Source organism: Giraffa tippelskirchi, chromosome 8 (assembly GCF_054371585.1).
Source record: "Giraffa tippelskirchi isolate mGirTip1 chromosome 8, T2T-mGirTip1v1.2.pri, whole genome shotgun sequence".
NCBI classification, from domain to species: Eukaryota; Metazoa; Chordata; class Mammalia; order Artiodactyla; family Giraffidae; genus Giraffa; species Giraffa tippelskirchi.
The window spans coordinates 159,396,922-159,420,853 of record NC_137282.1 but is presented as its reverse complement, the minus strand read 5'-3'; the positions used below and the strand labels follow the sequence as shown (position 1 = coordinate 159,420,853).

General features: G+C 40.0%; 1 long non-coding RNA gene across 1 annotated transcript in view; it reads right to left on the bottom strand.

Annotated features, from left to right (window-relative positions):
* Nucleotides 1-2,291: 2,291 nt before the first annotated feature.
* LOC145518749 (uncharacterized) overlaps nucleotides 2,292-23,932 on the bottom strand; it is a 78,948-nt gene continuing 57,307 nt past the window's right edge. The window contains exons 5-6 of the long non-coding RNA XR_014063258.1: nucleotides 5,720-5,782; nucleotides 2,292-4,819 (exon numbers count right to left, since the gene is read on the bottom strand). This is a non-coding gene — a long non-coding RNA (uncharacterized LOC145518749). The remainder of the gene's footprint in view (nucleotides 4,820-5,719; nucleotides 5,783-23,932) is intronic.

Below are 23,932 nucleotides of genomic sequence, written 5' to 3'. Positions count from 1 at the left end.
CCTAAAGGTTATCACACTAAGTGAAGTAAGTCAGAGAAAGGCACATATGATATCACTCATATGCAGAATCTAGTTTAAAAATAATGATATAAATGAACTTATATACAAAACAGAAATAGACTCACAGATTTCAAAAACAAACTTATGGATACCAAAGGGGAAATGTAGGGCTGAGGGGGGATAAGTTAGGAGCTCGGGATTAACATACACATACAGGTGGCACTCGTGGTAAAGAACCCGCCTGCCAGTGCAGGAGACATAAGAGACGCAGGTTCAATCCCCAGGTTAGGAAGATCCCCTGGAGGAGGGTATGGCTACCCATTCCAGTATTCTTCCCTGGAAAATCCCACAGACAGAGGAGCCTGGCTGGCAACAGTCCATAGGGTGGCAGAGTCAGACAGATGGAAGCAACTGAGCATCACTACATGTCAAACAGATAACCAACAAGGACCTACTGTATAGCAGAGGGAACTCTACTCAATATTTTGTGATAACTTAGATGAGAAAGAATCTGAAAAAGAATGAATATATGCATATGTATAACTGAATCAATTTTCTATACACCTGAAACTAACACAACATTATAAATCAACTGTACTCCAATAATTTTTTTTTTAAAAGAAAGGAACAAAACTGACCATTTTATTAGTGTTTAAACATAGATTATTACTATTACTTTACAAAGGGGATACCTCTTTACCTTTTAAGGGCTTTATCACGCTTGATTCTCTAAACTATTTGGAGCTAACAAGATGGCAGTTGGTATCTTCCCCTTTTATTAGGGAAGAAAGTAAGAGCAAGAGGCAGAAAGGATGTGACTCATCCTAGCTGAGGAAGGTCCGTGCTGGCCCTGTAACTGCTAGCGGTCCTGACCCACTTCTGCCCCTGGTACCTGGCCTTGGAATCCATCATCAGCCAGCTCTGCCTCCAGAGCTGGGATCTTACCTTCTACCTCTGGCTTCTAGCTCGGGCATCTGAGGTTTGCCTCCCCTCACTGAAACTTAGCCTCCTCCATAGTCTACCTGGCTGGATTTCTGGGTTTTATCTTGTATTTGTCTTGTGTAATGACCTTGGAATCAAGCCCGTGGTACCCAGAGCCAGACTTAGTCTATGGTGAGAATCTGATCAGGCCCACCTTAAGCACCTTCCTGCTTGGTAGAGTCCGCACAGTTTTAACTTACAGTTAACGTCAGAAAGTGAATCGGGAGCTAGGTGTCCTAAACCCACTGGAAGCTGGGACACATATCATTTTAATATACATTTGTAGATACTTGTATCGACCAGTTTTAAGGGACAAATATCAATGAAAAGCTCTGCCACTTGAAGCTTTGCAAAGGACGTGGCTCTTTCTACAGCAGAGAGTGATTCTGCTTTTCTTTGTATCTTCCTATTTCTAAAGACACAGGAAAAGGAAAGGGAAACCCACTCCAGTATTCTTTCCTGGGAAATCCCATGGACAGAGGAACCTGGTGGGCTATAGTCTACGTGTCTGCAAAAAAGAGTTGGATGTGACTTCGAAACTCAACAATGACAATTTCTAAAGATAAATACTCTCAACTTGCCTGGACAGAAAGATTGCTTTTATTGGACTCCTTTGCTGACATGATCAGCTCTACTCTTTGACCAGTTCATATTTATTCAGACTCTGTGCTGCTCTGTAAATTGCTGGAATGATTCTTAGTCTGTAAGACTCTCCTCCCACACTCAGGCAATGCTTCTAACCAACTCACATGCCCCAGTGTCCAAAGTGATATTACTTATATGCTGACCTATATATCCATTATCTGTCTAGGAAGACTCTGCTAAATTAAGTAGTATTGAAATTATAACACTGAGATGCTGTTAATACTTATCGCTAACAACAATCACTTTATTGCTGAGAAATATGCAAAGAAGACAAGCAGAAAGGCCCAATAATCGAATTCACATCACCTATACCTAAATTTCAAAGAAGTTGGAAGATGAGGACCATAATCTGTTCTATAGAAAAAACGAAATGATATGCCTTCATGGGTAAGTACTAGCGTTAAAGCGAAAGGGACCTTGGACTTTCACAAGTGTTATAACAAAACTGAGACACTATAATTTTGCAGTTATATGGAAGTCTGATATGTGCTTTAGAATAGAAAACTTTCTCATGCTCACAGCTCTTAAGGTTCCTACTTTCTACTCCAATTGCTTTCTTATACTTCAGGTGTGACTTTGACTAACCTTCCCCTATTGTACCAGACACCTAGGATTATAGTTAGTATAATAAAAACAGGGGAAAAAAGCTATTAAAGTTACTTGAATGTAGTATCAAATATAGGAGTTTATTTTTCAATCCATTGCCTTTTTTCAATTTTATATGTCAGATTTGATCCTTCTCCAAATGTTCTTCTTCTTTCACAGATAAAATCACTCCTTGTTTTGTTCCTAGTAGTGAGGGAACAAACATGATTATATTGTTAAGGATATTTCTTTCTTTGATCAAAAATCATAAACCAAGTGTTTATGATTTTTTTTCTGATTACAAAAGTGTATTGTAGAAAAAGCATGAAGAACAAATTCAAAATAACTAATAGTTCTATTTGGGGGAAATAGCATCTTTATACACTTGCAGATAAATAAGATAAACTTTTCTCTTACCATAGAAATAACCCTTGAGTTAGTTGAGTTACATCTTTCTAGACAGTGCATCACTTTTAATAGTCCAGTATTTTATCAGTATGTGATCTTCAACTTCTTGAACCAATTTATTACTGTTGTTTTGTTGCTAATCTTGTCTGACTCTTTGTGATCCTGTGGACTGCAGCACGCCAGGCTTCCCTGTCCTTCACTATCTCCTGGAGTTTGCTCAAATTCATGTCCACGGAGTTGGTGATGCCATCCAACCATTTCACCCTCTGCCGCCCCCTTCTCCTTTTGCCCTCAATCTTTCCCAGCATCAAGGGAGTCGACTCTTTGCATAAGGTGGTCAAAGTATTGGAGCTTCAGTTTCAACATCATTTCTTCCAATGAATATTCAGGGTTGATCTCCTTTAGGACTGACTGGTTTGATCTCCTTGCAGTCCAGGGGACACTCCAGTGCCTTCTCCAGCAGTGCAGTTCAAAAGTATCAATTTATTATTGGCAACCATTTAAAAACTTGATCCTTGATGATAACTCTGTGGTAACTATTTTTTTTAGTAAATAAATCTCCTTGTACTTATCTATGTAATTTCTTAAGATAAATCACTACAAACATAAGAGTGATGTCTAAAGCAGAATGGTTAAGATTTTGGCTTTTAGACACATATACTCAGGCTAAATTTCAGTTCTACCAAAGAGGTAAAATGACCCAAAAACATATGAGAAATCTACTCAATCAATCCTAACCTTTCTGAGTTTCAGTTTCATAATCTATAAAATAGGGATAACTATGTTCACCTCAGAGAATTACTGAAGCCAATAAAATGAAGTAAATAATATTTCCATATGTATTTCATGGTTACTACTTTTTCAGGTATTGTTTAATTGTATTACATATAAAATCTCAATGAATGGTTACAGTGAATCTATGAACCTTATACAGTTAAAGTTACTGAATGGTCAATTAATAATTTTTAAAAAAATAGGAAATTTAAATTTTGTCATGAGTCTATCATCCCAAATTTATCCCATTGCAAATTAAGCATTCCTTGTAAAATTATCCTCTCCACCTGATACATTATACATTATACATTTTTGTTGCTGTTGTGACTATTTGGTTGTGTGGCTCTTAGGTAGAGTTGCCAGAATTAGTAAGTAAAATAGACGCTGCTCAGTTAAATTTGAGTTTCAAGAACACAATAAATCATTTTATAAATCAGTAAAATCATGCAGTATTTAGAACTTAGGCTAAAAAATCTTTGTTTATTTTGAAATTCCAATTAACTGTACATCCTTTACATGACGGGCTTCCCTGATAGCTCAGTTGGTAAAGAATCCACGTGCAGTGTGGGAGACCTGAGTTCGATCCTTGGGTTGGGAAGATCCCCTGGAGAAGGGAAAGGTTTCCCACTCCAGTATTCTGGCATGGAGAATTCCAGGACTGTATAGTCCATGGAGTTGCAAAGAATCAGACACGACTGAGCAACTTTCACTTTCTCTTTCACCTTTATATGACAGTCTTAATCTTGGGATGTCATACCTCAGTTCTGCAGATAGATTCCAGCTGGAATATCTTAATGAAGCCCCAGAGGTGTGCTTGGCTCATAGGAGATGGAGGGAGGCAATTTTGGGGCCTCAAAGCAGGTGGCAGGACACGTGGTTTCTTACCTCTATTTTACTTCCAGAGTTTTATGCATCTTTTTTCCTGAGGCTCAGTTTCCTTATTTTTTGAAGGGAAGTGTACATCGGATGGTATCTACTCACGCTTCCTGCTCTAGCACTCTGCCCTCTTCACCTCATCATTCTATTGTTAATTTACTGTAATGTATTTAATGTAAATAATCAACAATGTTTATTGGTTGCTTGAATTTATTATTTGTGAATTGCTCTTTTTATGTACCTTGTTTATTTTCCTTTGATGATGTTAATGATTTTATTATTAATAATTTCTATAAATTATTTTTTGATCAAAGAATCGATCAAATTTGTTGCAAATAGACAACTTGCATTTTTGTGAAACTCCACGTGCTTTTAGTTCTGTTGTAAGTAGCTAGCCAGGTCATTGAATTTGCTGAGTGAAAACTCACAAGTTTGTTTTTGTTTACTTACAGCAGTAAGTATATATGAATATACATACAGTAACTCCTTTCTTTGGGAGAGGTGAAACCACTGGTAGTAAATTCACTGATCTCCGCAGTTCCCTGAAAGGCTAATAAGATAAAATACTGGTTATTTCTCATTTTCCATGCCAATAGAACAAAAAGAAAGAAAGAAGAAATGAAAACCAACCAAATGAACACAAAATAGCAACAATAAACCCACCACCACAACTGACAACTTTGAGGTTTTTTCTGAGCTTTTATTGGCCTATGTGTATGTGTTCCTGTGTTTGGAGGTTTTTTTTGTTTCATTTTTCCCCTGTATCTTTCAACCTATCTGGATTTTGACTTATTGGTAGATAGGTTTTTACAAGTTGGTGAATAGTGTTTAGAAATGAGTATAAGCTCCAGGAAGGCCAGAATCCTCTCCTATTTATGCATTTGTTCCCAGTACCCAGTGCTTTGCACATCTTAAGCACCCAGTGCTGTTTGAATTAACGGATTAATAAAAGCCATGTTGACCTTGGAATTAGGAAGAAAGACATCTGAGTGAGAGAAGAATTTGAAAAGAAAGAGGAATTGAAGAGAGTTGCAAGAAGGTGAGGGAGAGGATCTTGACAATTTTGCCTAAAGCCAACTCAGCTCTCAAGTTTTAACAAGATTTTCTTTCACTGCCCAAATTCCTAGGCTGCTATTTCTAATATTTTTGTTTTGTGCAAATAGTTTCCACTTGGGAGAGAGAGGAAATTCACTTGAATAGCAATGAAGAGGCTTTAATAGAAGCTGGTTTGGCTCAGGCTTTATCTGTCGTTTATTTACTATCCCATGGGAGCATCCTTATAAATTATTCCATATCTTTCCTTTGTCCTTTTTATAAGGTGGCTTTTGTCAAAAATACACCATTTTACAAACTTCAGAGATTTCCATCTCAATCAATTTATTCTTATAAAAGGGTAGTTGATGCCTGGGTTATAGCAACAATGACAGGAAGGGTATCCCTTGTTAAGTACCTGGAAAAGGCAGCACCCAGTCTCGTAGACAAAACTTTGGATCAGGGTCTTCGAACTTGGTACCTAGGGGAGGAAGCCAAGTGTTAGCCTGAGTTAAACAGTTCAAATCCTTCTTGGGAAGAGAACATCTTCTTTTTTAAAAAAGTTAATTTATTTAATTGGAGGATAATTATTTTACAATATTGCGATGGCTTTTGCATACATCAATATGAATCGGCCATGGGCATACATTTTTTCCCTTCCATCCTGTATTCATTCCCCTCCCACCTCGGTCCCCACCCCATCCCTTCAGGTTGTCACGGAGCACCAGTTTTGGGTACCCTGGATCATACATCAAGCTCCCACTGGCTATCTGTTTTACATATGGCGATGTATATGTTTCAATGCTATTCTCTCTAATTATCCCACCCTCTCTTTCACCCATTGAGTCCAAAGTCTGTTCTTTACGTCTGTGTCTCCTTTGCTGCCCTGCACGTAAGATCATCGGTACCATCTTTCTAGATTCCATATATAGGAACGTCTTCTTTACCAAGGAAAACACCTATCAGGACTGACAGTTATGGACGAGGCAGCTGCCCTCTTCTACCCAAGCTGGTTCCAGGTGAAATGAGCTAAATCGCTCTGGGTAATAAAATAATAAAGCAAGAGGAGCTTTAGACCAAGGATGGGCAGCTGCAATTTCCTTGGAGGAAGCTGCCTTCACAGGACTAGTGAAAGAGAAGAGCCAGTTCCTCAGTAAATATTTATTGAGTAAGAATGACAGAAATGACAATGACTCTCCAAGTGACAGTCACTGGGCTTCCCAGGTGGCTCAGCGGTAAAGAACCTGCCTGCCATCTCTGGGATGGGAAGATCCCCTGGAGGAGGAAATGGCGACCCCCTCCCGTATTCTTGCCTGGAGTATCCCGTGGACAGAGGAGCCTGGTGGGCTATAGTCCATGGGGTCGCACAGAGTCGGACATGAGTGAAGGGACTGAGCATGCACATATACACACCCGTGAAATCACGGTGAAGGAAAAACACAGTCTCTCATGCTTAATTCAAAGAATTGAAAGAAGTGACTATTTTGTCTGCAGGTCCAAAAGAGTCCCCAGTGAGAGAACCATTTGAAATAAGATAAAAAAATTCTGCCATATGGGTCCAGTGGTTGTGACCCCTCAGTTCCACTGGAGGAGGCACAGGCTTGATCCTGATCAGGGATCCCTGGGTCAGGAAGATCCCCTGGAGAAGGGAACGGCAAGCCACTCCGGTATTCTTGCCTGAAGAATTCCATGCACAGACCATGGGGTTGCAAAGAGTTGGATACGACTGAGTGACTAACGCACAGATAGGGAACTAAGAGCCCACATGTGCAGTGGCACAGCTGAAAAGGAAAAAAAACATTTGCAAAATCTATATACAGAGAGTCTAAGGGGAATCCAATCACATCACTAAAGCTATATTGAAAAAAATTTAAGAAGAAAAAAAAGAGAAAAGATGGTGGAGGAATGAAGAGAATTACTTTAAAAAAGCCTCTCCTGATTGTTTTCTCTCTTTGGTTCCTTCTATGGGAGGAAGGGTGTCTGGGTAATGCAGGTGGGCACCCACGCATCCCCCAGTGGTATAGTGTCTTAGGCCACTGTTGCCATGCAGGACAAGAAAGGCCCATAAAGATGACATGTTTCCTTGGCAGCTCCCTATTGGGGCTCCAATGTATTACCTGGATCTAATTATCTCCTCTCCAGCTGACAGAGGGGTTTCCATGGAGCCCTTCCATCACGACTGCCTGAGCCCAGCTTCCAGGGGGCTGTCTAATAGCTTGATATATTTTGGGATCCCCTGCTCATTGGATGAACAAGCTGAAGCAAATCACGTATTGACCTCAAAGCATTTATAAACTGTAGAACATTATATTCTCATCAGAGCCATAGGGGCAGTAAACTGTAGTTTCTCTGCTGTGAAACATGGTTTTGCTTATGCACTGTGTTACCGGGGTTGTACCTAAACAATAATACATCATTTGTGGCACATGTCGCCTTCTTTATTGAAAGGCAAAACAAAGAGTTGAGGACAAAAATCATTACTTCTTTAGCAATTTTTCACAAAATGCTTTTCTTTTGTACTTGACACACAGATGGGACATTGTACTGCGAGGGGAATGATGTATGGCGGCGTGACAAATTTCATTTCCTTTCTAAAACCAGAATCAGAAGGATGCACAAATTTGGCAAAGTTGTGTGTTTCTGAAAAAAAAGAAAGAAAGAAAAGAAGCTTCGAAAGAGGACTTGGACTGGGGGGACTGTCGTGGGTCTTCCTGAGAAAGTGTCTGTATGCTTTAATTGACTCAAATATTGATCAAAGTGCTTAGACGAAAATATGGGTAACAATAAACTGGCTTGTGTGGGAGCTTTTATTTTATCTTGCAGATGATCGGCCATAACTGAGGCTGGAATGAACATGATGTGAGGCAGCCCAGGAGGAGACAGACAGACAAAGGCGGGGGACACAGCATTAGCTCCTCTGGGTCCTGGAAAGTTGTGGGTGTGAATTTTCTGATGGTAGAAGAAATAAGGCTCTGCTCTCAGTTCTTGCTGTATCTTCCTTCCTATCCTTGCTTTTCCCCCTCAACTTCATCCCCAAGTGCATCGTTTCTCAGAGCCTGTCCCTCCAGCATCACCTGCTTTCCAGCCACAGGGACGCTTCCTAAAAATGAAAGATTCGAGCGTCACCACTGTACTCCTGAATCACACTGTGTAGAGCTGGGGCTTGGGGGTCTGCTAGGATCCTACGTCCACGAGGTGACTTGTCTTCCCTCCCACATCTGGACATCATTGCCCACAGGACTCGCTCCACTGCTGCTGGGAGGAAAATTCATGCTGAGTTTCTGCCAAGGACAGAACTTCTTTTTCTGTCTTCCTTCAAAGGGTCCGCTCCTTCTCACTGTGTATCTTTTTAAAAGTGTTGATCACTCTGATAATTCCGTGTCATTCCCTAGGTAACATGTTCGTGTTCTTTTCGTGAGCTTTTTGTTTCTTAACTCATCCTTTCCCAAACGGGGTGAGGCATTTCTTCGATAAAAAATAAAATAAAAATTCAAATAGCTGTAAGAAATGATGGGTTACATTTAGCTATGTTCAGTGAACTAGCTTGACCACAGGACTTGTCAAAGCCTTTAATAAAGCCATGGCTGCTGGGGGCCTCTAAACAGGAGTTTCTTGAATATTCTTGATAGCAAACTCTTTATGCTAAACAATTTCATTTGTGCCACGTATATGGCTGTTCATTATCCTTATGTAGACTCCTGTATTTTTGGAGAAGAAATTGTCTGATACAGGAAAATGAGGAATACATGTTTCTTAGTCCATTCAGAACACTTTAACAAAAATAGTGTAGACTGGGGTAGTTTGTAAACAATAGAAATTTATTTCTCACAGTTCTGGAGGTGAGGAGGTCCAGGATCAAACATCAGCAGACATGGTGTCTGGTGAGAACCCACTTTCTGCTTCATAGATGGATGCTCTTGCCGGGTCCTTCTGGCAAGAGGTGAGGGATCTCTCTGGAATTTCCTTTATAAGGATGCTTATCTCATTCATGAGGGCTCCCTTCTACGACCTAATCCCCCCCAAAGGCTCCACCTGCTAATACCATTACATTTGGGGTTAGGTTTCAACACATGATTTTGTAGGGGCCACAATTATTCCCTCCATAGCAACGTGTGAGAACATTTAATATTTACACCACCATGGATTCACACAGAAAATATTTCCTAGGCAATGTTGTATTGGTTTAAAAAAAACGAGGTTGGTGCCATTTATCTCAGTGTATATCTCTAATAGGGCTTCCCCCTAGGTGGCCCAGGGGTAAAGGGTCCACCTGGATTCTTGCAGGAGCTGCAGGAGACACAAGTTTAATCCCTGGACTGGGAAGATCTTCTGGAGGAGGGCATGGCAACCCATCCCAGTATTCTTGCCTGGAAAATCCCCGTGGACAGAGGAGCCTGGCGGGCTACAGTCTATGGGGCCGCAGAGTCGGACACAGCTGAGTGACTGAGCACACACACCCCATCTGTAAATATAGAAGCTACTGCAATTTTCCTTTCATTCTCTAAACTTTCTCAGTTAATCGAACTATGCAAAAGCCAACAAAATTTTCAAACACCAATATAAGCACTGGGTGAATTGAAGCATTTCGCCTGTTCTGGGGATACTTCTGCAAATAACAAGGCTGCTACTGTCTCAGTAGTTCCTTCCTATCTTGGAGTCATCATGTACTCTTGAGATTTCTGATGATAGCAATGGGACCTCTCCCCAAACATTTCAAATTGGGATGCAAACAAAATTCCTGCCTATAATTTCTAGAGCTCCACGCATCACCTGAAACCTATCCCAGATGCAATAAAGCCTTTTCACAAAGGTCCTTGGAACACTTTGCTCTCAAGATTCTTCATGCCCCAGTATTCTGTGACGTGAAGACAGATTCTTCTCTAAATTGCCAAAGTCCATGTGCTTTCTACTCAGGTATCTTCTTTTTTTTATCCCCTTTCTCTGTAGTTTCTGGCAATAGCAGATATGATTCTATCTATATCTATAAAGGTTCGCTTACAAGGACTGATGAAAATTTCAGGATACTGTTAGTCTTGTATATTAGAGAACATAGCAGAATGTTCCCATTTATTCAAAATTGTTACCATTTCTTCTGGATGGTTAGCATTCCCAATTAGGCTGATCATAAAGAAGGGAAATATTTTATGACTGGTATAGAGAAATGATTTTCCTGAACTTTCAAAAGTGCATGAAATCAGTTATTGCACATTACAAAATGTAAGTAATAATTCGATTTAGGATGCAACAAAATAAAATGCAAACATTGGATCAAAACTGAAATGACATTCTGCTGTAGCCACATACCATCATCTGTGCATCATTTCCCCTAAAATTTTTTTTAGTACACTTTAATTTTTGGAGCAGTTTTAGGTTCATATAAAAATTGAACAGAAAGTACATTGAGTTCTTATACTCCCAACTCACACACACACACATACAAACACATGTTCCCCCACACCATCAAAATCCCACACCAGAGCCACATGTGTTGTAATCGATGAACCTTCATTGATACGTCATTATGACCCAAAGTCCATAGTCTATCCTGGGGTTCACTCTTGGTGTCATGAAAGTGAACGTGTTAGTTGCTTAGTCGTGTCCGACTCTTTGCGACCCCTTGGACTGTGTGTCATACATTCTATGAATTTTGACCAACATGTAATGACATCCATCCACCCTTATAGTATTATAGAGAATAGTTTAACTGTCTTGAGAATCATCTGGGCTCTGCCTCACCATTCCTCCTTCCCGCAGCCCCTGGCAACCACTGCTGTGTTTACTGTCTCTATGGTGTTACCTTTTCTCAAGTATCATATCATTGAAATCATCTACTATGCAGCCTTTTCAGATACGCCCCTTTCACTTAGTGATAGACATCTACACTTCCTCCATGTTTTTTCATGACTTGACAGTTCACTTCTTTTCAGTGTTGAATAATATTCCTTTGTTTGGATGACCCACAGTTTATTTATCTGTTCATCTGCTAAAGGACATCTCTGTTGCTTCTGAGTTTTGGCGGTTATGAATAAAGCTGCTATAAACATCTGTATGCAGTTTGTGTGGTCACAGGTTTCCAACTCCTTTTGGTAAATGCCAATGAGTGTGATTGCCAGATTGTATGATGAGGGTATATTTAATGTTGTAAGAAACTGCCAAACTGTCTTCTAAAGTGGCATATTTTGGATAACAGTCTTCTATCCGATACATACATCTTTTGCAAGTATTTTCTCCCAGTCTGTGACTAGTCTCATTTTCTTGATCCCTTATCATTGTAATCACGCCACACTAATGGCAATAGAATATCTGTAGAGGTGTTTTTGTATTTTTTTCATAGAGTTAGATGTATAGAAAAAGTTATGTTTTATTTTTGTTATTTCAATGTTATTTTAAAAGGAAAAAGTTATATTTTTAAGCACTGAAAACCAAAAATACAGTGATTGTAATCATCTCCAAAGTGCTTAAAAAATCTAAGAAGAATTTGAAGACTATGTCTAAAATAATTTAAATTTTAGAATTTATTTATTTATTTTAATTTAAAATGTATATTATTCCACTGAGTGAAAAAAAATGTGTGTTTGTGTTTCGTATGTGTTTTGTGTATGTGCACATTTTTGTGTGTTTGTGTGTGTATGTAAACAAATTTGCAGAGTCTGCAGACTCTTTGAAATGTGAGTTTGCTCTGCATATTTCCATCAGTTCTGTTTGAAAGATCTAGAACTTTTGGAGCCAACCTTAAAATGTGAGATTGTGTGCCCAAGTGTACCTTTTATCGGAGTTTAATACTTTCAGATTTATATTGCATTATTGTCCTTCCTTTTCTTCATTTTTAAATAAAGTAACTACAGTATAGATGAGGCAAATGAGAGAAATTGCAATCTCTTTGAATTGTTACTTCATTTTCCAAACACATAAGGTATCTTCTGTCCAACAAAGGCGTGCTGTGGTTTGGTGATACACAGAAAAGATGAGGTCAATGCTGTCAATACTGGTTATTAGTGCTCGGTGGCCTCCAGAAGGCTGACACATGGCCATAGAGAGACCTGGACAAAGCTAGCTTAGGAAAATCCTAAACCTTAGGTAGAACACCTACAGGTTTCAAACAATATCACCAACAGCAACAAACAACAATGTCTCTGTTCCTTCCTGATCTGAGTTCAAAAGGGCATCTCTAGGTATGTAGCATAAGGTTTAGTTTCAGGCACTGCAAGTATGTTGATCACTCAGGCACTTTGCTGTGGCTCTTGCCTGGTTTCTGGTTCCAAGTGTGCAAAATTCACCTTCCTCATGCATTTATTTTGGTGTCAGGACCACTGGTCAGGTATCTTGCCTCATCTACTCATCAAAGCTTTCAAGTCTGTATCAGCAAAAGTAGGACTGTATTATTTTCTAGGCTAAGTCAGTTGAAAATGCCTCTAGCACCTGAGGGGTCAACTGCCAAATGCAGCCTCTACTTAATTCTTGCATGAAGGTGTCTATAAAGTCATTGGCGATTTATTCATTTTTATTTTTTCTTCTTTCAAGGTCCCAACTATACTTTTATCTTTGTCGCAATCGTTGCTCTGAGTATGCCATCATTGATCAAAATAGAAGAAATACCCTGACTAAGACTATCTTTAGAGATGTATCTGAAAAATGCCTTCAGTATGATTTTTACCATGGCTAAAACAGTTATATATATAAGGCAGATGAAAATGCTAGGAGCCTTGGCCTAAAAACACAGGCTATTTGCACAAAGTAGAAATGTTTCTTCTTTGTTTAAAAAAATATATATCAAAGTGTGAACCTCTCTTGCCTTATTCATGGTCCTGCTATTGAGCTGTGTATGGTTCCATTAAGACAAAATGTATGCTTATTGTTCTTTTATATATCAGTTAATAAAAAATTAAGCCCATTAGGACTACAGCATTTAGACAAGAGAGAATGATATTTTTTTAATGTCACACTCAAAACCACATCTCTTTCAATCAACATCTGCTCTCTGTTAGGCTGCCTATAAAATCTGGTGCCCTGTTGACAGTAGAAGATGAAAACAAACAAACAGGAAAACTACAAAAGCCATGGTATTAACATCAAAGCAGAAGAACCCTGCTCTCTTTCTTTGGCATTTTAAAAACGTCTTTATTTTGACCCTAAACAATTGGATTTTCTCCCCACCAGTCTTGGTTTTGGAGTTCTGGACTAAGAAGACTCGCATGTGAACTGAAACACGAGAGTAAAGGGGACTGAGGGTGAACAAGGAACTGTTTGAACATATTAAACCGTTTGCAATTGTAAAACTGCCTTCATTGTTGAGGACAATCAGAAAACAGCACCACATTTGTTTGTAGATTAAACCCACGCTCTTTAGCTGTAATGACGGGTACCACATAGGAGGTGAAATGATCCCTGCTGTAGTCTTATAACCCTGCAAATAAAGCAGGTCAAACGTTGGCTATTACGGAGAAGGAAAGATCCCTTTGATTTTCTGTGGATGCTGGAGTTTAGGAGCACCGTTACCTTTTTTTTTTCCACTGAGAATGGTGATCCAGATTTGTCTTAACATTTCATGACTAAGTTTTTGTCTGGGCTTCCCAGGTGGCACAGTGGTAAACAATCTGCCTGCCAATGCAGGAGACAGGGGAGGTTCAGGTTCAGTCTCTGGGTCGGGGAGATCCCCTGGAGGAGAAAATGGAAACCACTCCAGTGTTCTTGCCTGGGAGATCCTATAGACAGAGGAGCCTGGTGGGCTATAGTCCATGGGGTCACAAAGAGTCGGACACGACGGAATGACTGAGCATGCACAACTCTTTGTCTATATTTAAAACGAAACAAACTGAGTGTTTGGGATGTCTCACTTTAGAAGATATATCCACTCTGCACAGATCGTGTCGATTACAATAAGAGGTTATACTGCTTAATGCCTTACATGGAGTGGGTTGTTGTATATTTGTTTATTAACATAATAGCATCTGCTATTAACCAGGTGGCAAGTTATACGCTGGAGGTTAAGAGATAAAGCACAGTCTCTGACCTTCTAGAACTGCTGGGAGAAAATAAGCTGATCACTACCACAAAGACAACAACCATGAAAGGATTTCCTTACAGGCTAAGTAGGAGGAAGTGTGTGGAAGATCCTTCCTCCTAAGCAAGATATTCTCCGGACAGTGGTACCTTCTTCTCTCACCACATGTTGAGGGATTCTTATGTGATGGATGGCAGGATAAATTCGCCACTGAAGAGAATAACATAGGGAGTATTTGATGCTCAAAATTCTCCAGGCCAGGCTTCAACAGTATGTGAACCGTGACCATCCAGATGTTCAAGCTGGATTTAGAAAAGGCAGAGGAACCATAGATCAAATTGCCAACATTACTGGATCATTGAAAAAGCAAGAGAGTTCCAGGAAAACATGGAGTATGGGCTGCCCAGGTGGATCAGTGGTAAAGAATCCACCTGACAATGCAGGAGATGTGATTTCAATCCCTGGGTGGGGAAGACCCCCTGGAGGAGGAAATGGCAACCCATTCCAGTATTCTTGCCTGGAGAATCCCATGGACAGAGGAGGCTGGCGGGCTACAGTCCACGGGGTTGCAAAGGATCAGACACGACTGAGTGACTGAGCACACAAGCATGTATGCATGGAATATAACCTTTAAAAATTTTGAATCGCTATATTACACACCTGTAAGTTATATAATACTGTATAGCAACTATACTTCAAATAAAATAAGAAATACATATTTCATAAAAATGTAATTTTATTTATTGATAACTTTGCATTTCACTCTCCATTGATAGGGTTTTATTCAACTGTCTATATTTGTGAGCATTCATTGTAAACTCCACCGGAATCCAGAAAGTGAAAGTGTTAGTCATTCAGTCATGTCTCAATATTTGCAAGCCCATGGACTGTAGCCCATCAGGCTCCACTGCCCATGCGCTTCTCCAGGCAAGAATACTAGAGTAGGTTGCCATTTCCTTCTTCAGGGTATCTTTCCAACCCAGGAACTGAACCTGGGTCTCCTGCATTGTAGGCAGATTCTTTATCATCTAAGTCATTAGGGAAGGCCCACTGGAATCCAGGGTTATTCCAAACGTGTTCTTGGAATCACTAAATTCTAAGACAATTCTGTCTCCCTTTTTAATTTCTTCCAAGTCTCTTTTGCAAAGATTTCTCTAGATTGTCCATAGGAAGGCCATGGTGAACTTGGGTTTGCAGTAGCTTTTTTGTTCAAAGAAACCCAGGAAAGCTTCTGGGAAGAGAGCTGGGGATCCATTAAAAATATGGGCAGGAGCGCACGTTTTAGATGCCGATCCCAAGGCCTTTTCATCTTTCGTTCATCAGCTTTCTTTTGTGCAAATGACATTTGTTCTTCATACCCAGCTAGGTGACCCTGGATTTCCTGTGATACACATGGGTTTGAGAGAGAGCTGTGGAGGAGGAAACTCTTCAAGGTTAGGAGCTGTGGTTGGGAAACCAGAGAAGGAGGAAGCCCCTGGATTTGTAGAAAAGGGGGAATGTGGCACAACATGTGATCAGAAGGCCAAAGGCCTTGTGTTGTTTTATCATGTGTTTCTTGGATTTCACCCTTGATCTGGAACACTAAGAGACCAGATGGTAAAGCGTCTGCCTACAATGCGGGACCAGATGGTAAAGCGTCTGCCTACAATGCGGGAGACCCGGGTTTGATCCCTGGGTCGGGAAGATCCCCTGGAGAAGGAAATGGCAACCCACTCCAGTACTCTTGCCTAGAAAATTCCATGGATGGAGGAGCCTGGTGGGCTACAGTCCACGGGGTCGCAAAGAGTTGGACACGACTGAGAGACTTGACTGTCACTTTCACTTTCCAGACCTTATTGAGGTGTCTGGTTTAGGGCTGGTGTGTGAACAGAGAATCAAAAAAGCAAGAGAGTTCTGGAAAAACATGTATTTCTGCTTTATTAACTACACCAAAGTCTTTGACTGTGTGGATCACAACAAATTGGAAAATTCTTTAAGAGATGGGAATACCAGACCACCTGACCAGCCTCCTGAGAAATCTGTATGCAGAACAAGAAGCAACAGTTAGAACTGGACATGGAAAAACAGACTGGTTCCAAATCAGGAAAGTAGGGTGGCTTTATATTGTCACCCTGCTTAATTAACTTATATGCAGAGTACATCATGAGAAACACTGAGCTGGATGAAGCACAAGCTGGAGTCAAGACTGCCAGGAGAAATATCAATAACCTCAGATATGCAGATGACACCACCCTTATGGCAGAAAGCAAAGAAGAACTAATGAAAGAAGAACTAACTAATCACTTCCTGACGAAAGTGATGAAAGAGGAGAGTGAAAAAGTTGGCTTAAAGCTCAACGTTCAGAAAACTAAGATCATGGCATCTGGTCCCATCACTTCATGGCAAATAGATGGGGAAACAGTGGAAACAGCAGCTGACTTTATGTTTTTGGGCTCCAAAATCACTGCTGATGGTGATTGCAGCCATGAAATTAAAAGACACTTGCTCCTTGGAAGAAAAGCTATGACCAACCTAGACAGCATATTAAAAAGCAGAGACGTTGCTTTGCCAACAAAGGTCCTTCTAGTCAAGGCTATGGTTTTTCCAGCAGTCATGTATGGATGTGAGAGTTGGACTATAAAGAAAGCTGAGCGCCGAAGAATTGATGTTTTTGAACTGTGGTGTTGGAGAAGACTCTTGAGAGTCCCTTGGACTGCAAGGAGATCCAACCAGTCCATCCTAAAGGAGATTGGTCCTGAATATTCATTGGAAGGACTGGTGCTGAAGCTGAAACTCCAATACTTTGGCCACCTGATGCAAAGAGCTGACTCATTGGAAAAGACCCTGGTGCTGAGAAAGATTGAAGGCAGAAGGAGAAGGGGATGACAGAGGATGAGATGGTTGGATGGCATCACCAACTCGAGGAACATGAGTTAGAGTAAGCTCCGGGGGTTGGTGATGGACAGGAAAACCTGGCGTGCTGCAGTCCACGGGGTCGTAAAGAGTCGGACATGACTGAGGGACTGAATTGAACTGAACTGTGCATAGTTTTGATGCTATCGGAACAGAGACTGTTGGAAGAGAAAGGGGGGCCAGCCTTACACAGACCCTCAGAGTCATTGGTGTGTGGGGCCTATAATGTCACCTACCAGAGCAGGGGCTACAGCTGAACCAGCTGCACCAATCCTTTTGGATTTTTCAGCTGCTTTTTGAAATCACTGACTTCGAAGTTTATGGACTTCGGGTGTGCTGGCTTCACTCTTCAGCAGCTGCACTTACTTGTTCAAGGAGGGCAGTTGTGCTCAGCCACACAAAAGGGTGCTTCTTAGTGACATGCTTATTTTCAGATCTTTCTTATTCATGGAAAGCTCCAAGTTTAAAAACAGAAGAGATGATTTTACTGTGTTTTTTTAATCATAAAAGGAACTTAGTCCTGTTAAGACTAGTACATTGCTATAAAGATAAAGATGTAGATAAAACTAGATCTGTAGATTTTAGGCACCTAAGTGTGAAAGCTATCCAAGCCCTGTTAACCTCTTCACATACATATAAACTCAGGTACGCCACAACTTTTCTGCCAATTCTACAATTCCTCATTAAGGAAGTTTCAGGAATACTTGAAATAAGCATGAATAGCAAAAATCCCCTGTTGAAATAAAGCCACTTATTTCTCACTATGCAACCAAATTAATCTCTAAAGTAATGTATTTCTCTTCATTTGCCTCTCTTTCATGCCCACCTGAATTCTGTCTTCACGTCTTTCTCTTTATATATATTTTTTCTATTTCTCTTTTTTCTTGGTTCTCATTAATTAAACAAGAGCTGTTAGGTGGCTATAGGATGCAGGAAGGTCAATTCCGGCTTCTCGGTTCATATTCTGAAGATGGAAACAATAGCAATTTTTTACAGGTGAATATTATAAAGTAAAATGCTAAATTGGTGCAGTATATGTAGAGTGAGACAGACTGTAAATTGCATTTTAGGAATTCTTTCTCAGTTTTCTGTATCTTTCAATCTCTAGATCCAATTATCTATCTATACAGCCACATATATACACATACTATGTTGATTAGCCTATGTGAGAGGATAGCGTTCAATAGGTAAGAATACCCAAGAGTTTTCCCCACTTGATGGTGCTAGAATAAGGATTCTAAGGTAATCCATTTCCCTTCATGTTACTTAAAAATAAAGCAAGGTGCATTTTATATTATGCACGCGGAGGCAATATTCAGCTACTGCTTAACATTCAGAGGGGCTTCTGCGATCCTCCATGCTGTCACGGCTGCTCTCCCTCTCCCCGCAGTACAAGAAAACATGGTTATTTACCCTGGGACACAGGTGACTGAACTTATAAAAATCACTACAAGACAAGATGTATTGAGGCCTGGCGTGGAATGACAAATTCTGGTGAGGTTCACCAAGAAGAGACATATTGATTCTTAAATGATTAATAAGGAGAATATAATTGTATTTCATTAAGATGGATGGGATTTCATTTAGTCTGTCTTCTCCCTTTCCACTTCAGATGCGAGAGGAAATCAAGTCATCATCAGTGGCACCTCGTGTTAGCCTGCCATGGCAACAAGCTCATTGACTGAGTCAAAGAACTTTGAGATGCACTGGCTGGTCTTTAATGGGTTGCTGAAAGCAGAGATAACACAGCCAAGGGAGCCGACTCAGTCAAAGGAAGAGTGGAAATTCACAATCAGATTTCTCAGTGGTTCCTAACAGAGTTAAGCCCTTTTATAAATCTCAGGCTGGAGTACAAAATGATACCCGCTTCCTTCATTTGGGAGAGAGGAGGATTTGCCTTGCAGCATAATCAGGTCTCTGCATGAGAATTTTATGCTGGTAAATTACATCAATACAAAAATAATAGTTAAGATATTTTGTATGTGCTAGACATTTTTTTGCACAATCTTAATTATTTTTCTAAACCTCCCTCAGTGCTGTGTACTATCACCATTTTACTGATGAGAAGGCAGATGTTCAGAGTGACTTGCATCTATAAAGGATCAGATTCAGCCTTAAACTCAATAAACCGATCCTGTTTTTAAAGGAACTCAGGAGAAGGCAATGGCAACCCACTCTGGTACTCTTGCCTGGAGGATCCCATTGACAGAGGAGCCTGGTAGGCTGCAGTCCATGGGGTCACGAAGAGTCGGACACGACTGAGCGACTTCACTTTTCACTTTCATGCATTGGAGAAGGAAATGGCAACCCACTCCAGTGTTCTTGCCTGGAGAATCCCAGGGACGGCAGAGCCTGGTGGGCTGCCGTCTGTGGGGTCGCACAGAGTCGGACACGACTGAAGCAACTTAGCAGCAGCAGCAGCAGTTTTCTTACATAGGCCTTTTTGTTCATAGCGAAAACAAGATAAAGGCAGCAACAGTGGTTCAAAGGTATACTTTGGAGCCAGATTCTGGGACAAAGTCCAACTCCACCCTTAATAACTCTATAAACTGATGAGTTATTTAACCTACTAGGTCTCTTTGCTTGTCTGTATAATGGGGTTGTTGTGAGGATTGAATGAATTGATGCACCTAAAGTACTGTGAATGCATTGTCTCAATGGTGCATAGTTAAGTGTGCAAGATACACAAGCATGTGCCTGGGTTTGAGTTCTCCTCTGTTGCAACAGCAGATACCCAAGAGGACCACCTTCCTGGTGATAAGTCTAGCCTTCTGTGTTGCAAAGCAAGTTCCAAGACCATTTGACTTCAAAGTGCAGAGGAAAGACAGTCTGTCCATTTAGAGGTGGGATGTTGAAAATGCTTGCTGAACAATAATTTAAACTATTGAATTGCTTAACTGCTGCAGGACTTGTTTTTGTCTTCTGTGAAAGAAAATTTAAAAATACTAACCATCACAGCATATGGTAAAAGAAATGTGAGAGGAAGTTTAGGGCCTGGGACATGTTAAGAATTTCACACAAGTCAGCCATCATATTTATTATTATTGTTGCTGTTAAGGCAAATCCAAAATTCTATTTAATAAGAGCTTTACTACATGGAACCTCTGTGGTTTCCAACTTTCAAAGAATTAGCACATAATAACTCAGTGTAAACCTGAACTGAATATATAAGGAAAATGGATGTTGCAGAAGATATTTGAAATTCCTCACTTATCATTATTTTCAAAAACATAACTTGGTGATACTCAGTAGGAAAAATGCTGATTAGATCAGGTTCTATTGGAACAGACTGTTTTTCTTAAAGAATGGGATAATAAGAAATATATGAATTTTTTAAAGAAGCTATTAAACAGCATAAAACTAGTGCTCCTATTATTTTAAAGATATAAGAAAATCATTTAAAATGAGACAAGATGAATAAGAAGGTTCTTCCTAAGAGGGAAACTGAGGCAGTGAGCATGAATAATTCTAGTCAGAGTTCAAGCCAAGGAACCTTTTGCAGTTCTGTCCTCTAAGCACTGTGGTTCACTGCTCTGAATGGCCCTAAATCCAAAGGTACAATCTGTTGGTCTCTGGGAGTGCCTGTGATTCTGGATTCTGCTTTATCTACAAATAACTTTGGAGAAGCCAGTCCCTCTTACTGAGTCCCTGGGACGGTGGAGGAGTAAGATGCAGAGGAGTGGGGCGTTGTTCTAAACCCGGGACACTGAGGACCAGAGGCATTTGTGTCCGGTTAGAGATGAGGGTTCGTCCACGTTCACCGTAGCTAGGCACCCCTGCTGGGGTCGTAAGGAACCCCTGAGCCCCCTACCAGACCAGCAACTGTGCCCTGACCTCCCAAGAGGGAGTGACACTGAGTGTTTATCAGAGAGTAAAGGATGTGTCTGTGTTCTAACATCTAGCAAAATGACCAAAGAAGTTCACCAGTAGCTTATATCCTATGTTTGGAAGATGCATACACTCATCAAGTGAGATGAAACTGCTCACCCAGGGCAGTTCATTCCATCATGAATTGCAAGTTGTGGTCTGGAATTACAGGAGGAAGGAATGTGCACACTACCCCCAGTTTAGAATCTGTGTGGTCAGTGGAATGAGGCTTATCCCAAACTTCAGGACAAATTTATGTTAGGCAACCAAGAGTGCACTTTCTAATAAAAAATAAAATAAAGCTTAAATGGCACAGGAGTCGCTGTAGATTTCAAACGGTCCCCATAAAGTAACAGTTTGATGATTTAAATGGAAATAAATCAGAACATATAGATTAAATTTCCTTGAAAAACGCATTGGCTTTTGTATATTTTTATTAAATTTTCATTTCCAATATCGAAGTAGGTTCCAGAAAAAAAATTAAAAAGAAAGGAAGGGTAATGGAAACATGTATTCAGCTCTGAGTGTGATGTTGTTTCATAATATTTTCAGTAAATAAGAGACACTGAAAAAAAAATTAAGGCAGTAGGGGTGACTGTTGTGTAATACCTACTCTGTCCTTGAAAACAAGAAGAATCTGGAACATAACAGCAAAAATGAAACAACACTGGTTAAAACATAAAAATTTCATCTATTATATTTTTAAAACATAAATCAGTATCCTCATTAAAGAAGCATATTTTCAAGAGATTCCCTTATATAGGGGCATCTTTGAATACTATCTACATTTTGACTTGAAACGAGGTTTTGAGGGGTAAATGGATAGAATGCTTACTAGAAGAATTTCCTGATAAATTAATAATCATCAAAGGACATTAAAAAGAGAGATTTATGAAAAGAAATAAGGATGGGCCAGTATCATTAATATTAACAAAATATCAACTCAACTAAGGAGAAAAAGGCACTATATATTATCTTGCTTTATTCTCACAATGACTACATTGTGTTATTTTTGTTATCTCTGATTCACAGAAATGGAAACCTAGGTTCATAGATGAAAAGCAATTTACCTAAGTTTGTAATTTAGCAGGGTGTAAACTAATTCCCATCTCAGGCTATGACCGATCTCTCCACATTGCTCCTCTTTCTTGATTTAGTTGCTCCGTGTGGGTAGATTACAAGCACTAGTAGTTTCTTCAGACAGAGGGCAGGCAAGCTAAGTTACTGAGCCTTCCATGCATGAAAGTAATTTTATTTGCCTTACACATGATGCATAGTTTTCCTGGGTATAGATTTCTAGATTGGAAACTATTCTGGTTCAAAGTTTTAAAACTGTTGTTTTATTGGTTTCTAGCTTCTGGACTGCCATGAAGAGAACTGCAAGGTTATCCTGATTTCTGAATCCCTTGGTGTGATTTTATTTTTCCCGCCTGGAAGTTTTTTGTTATTTTGTTTTACCCTACTATGACCACAGTGTCATGGCAATCCATTAAATTGCTTATTCTTTTATATTCTTTGTCCTGGAGCCTTCATAAGCTTTTTTAACTAGAAAATTTGTGCTATGCATTTCTGGAAAATATTATTTGTTTTGTTGATAATATTCCCCTTTCTTTTTTTTTTCTGTTCTATATATTGGAAGCTTTATTTTATTGAGTTATTGGATTTCTTGAGCTGGTTTTCTAATATTCTTATCTTTTATTCTCCTATGTTCCACCTCTTTGTGTTTCTTTTCTACTTTGTCAAAATTCTTTAACTATCTTACAATTCTCTGACTGAACTTTAAAATTTTAACTAATGTTTTTATGGACATGTAAAATTTGTGTAGCTTTTAAAAATCTGTTTCCGTATTGTCCCATTTAAATAGCACTCTGCTGTGGTTTGCCGTATCTCAGTTTCCTCCAGGTCACTGGTTCCCTGTTGCCTATCTCCAGCTTGTGTGTAAGTGACTTTCCTCTAATATCTGTTAAACTTTATTATTATTTTAATGTCTTTAAAAGTGATTGAAAACTATGGTCACGTGGGTGGAGCTTGTGACTCCAGAAGCCACTCTCTCGGGGACCTCAGATTTCCCAGTGAAGTCTCCAGTGTGTGCATGTCTGCTTCGTTGCTGAGTCATGTCCAACTCTTTGTGACCCCATGGACTGCAGCTCTCCAGGCTCCTCTGTCTATGGGATTTTCCAGGCAAGAATACTTGCCTTCTCCAGGATATCATCTTAACCTAGGGATAGAACCCACATCTCTTGAGTCTCCTGCATTGGCAGGTGGATTCTTTCTGGCTAGTGCCACAAATAGCTATTAAAGCTTAACCCTTTCTCCCATCCCTCTTGTCCAAGTAATACTATTTTACCAAAGACAGAGATAAATAATATGACCTGGGTCTCTTGTGGGCATGTGATTATCCTGTCCTTGGACTGTTCTGTTCCAAATTCCCTGGCCAGAACTCTTTAGCTGTCTCTTAGCCTGCAGGGCATTCTCCTCATGGGAGGCAGGGCTTGCAAAACATTTTACTATAATAAGGGATCAAATACTGCTCAGATCAGCAAATGTGTCATTCACTTTAACAGGAGAGGTGAAAGGTACTGAGCACCTCGCAAGGGGCTTGAAGAGCTGGACACAGTGTGTATCCAGGACAAGAACAAGAATCACACTCTGAAGCTGTCAATGAGACCCTTTCTATGGCCAGGGCTACTCATGCCTTTAGCTCTAAGTAATTTATGATTTGATAGCCAAGTTTTAATTACCTATAAAATGGTGTGGCTACTTGGTGCTCTGTCCATGTCTCAGAGGGGCACAGTGAAGGGTAATTATGTGCAAACAAAGTTGCTGAATGGGCAGTGGAAATGGGAGTTTCAATTATTTTTAACAACCTGT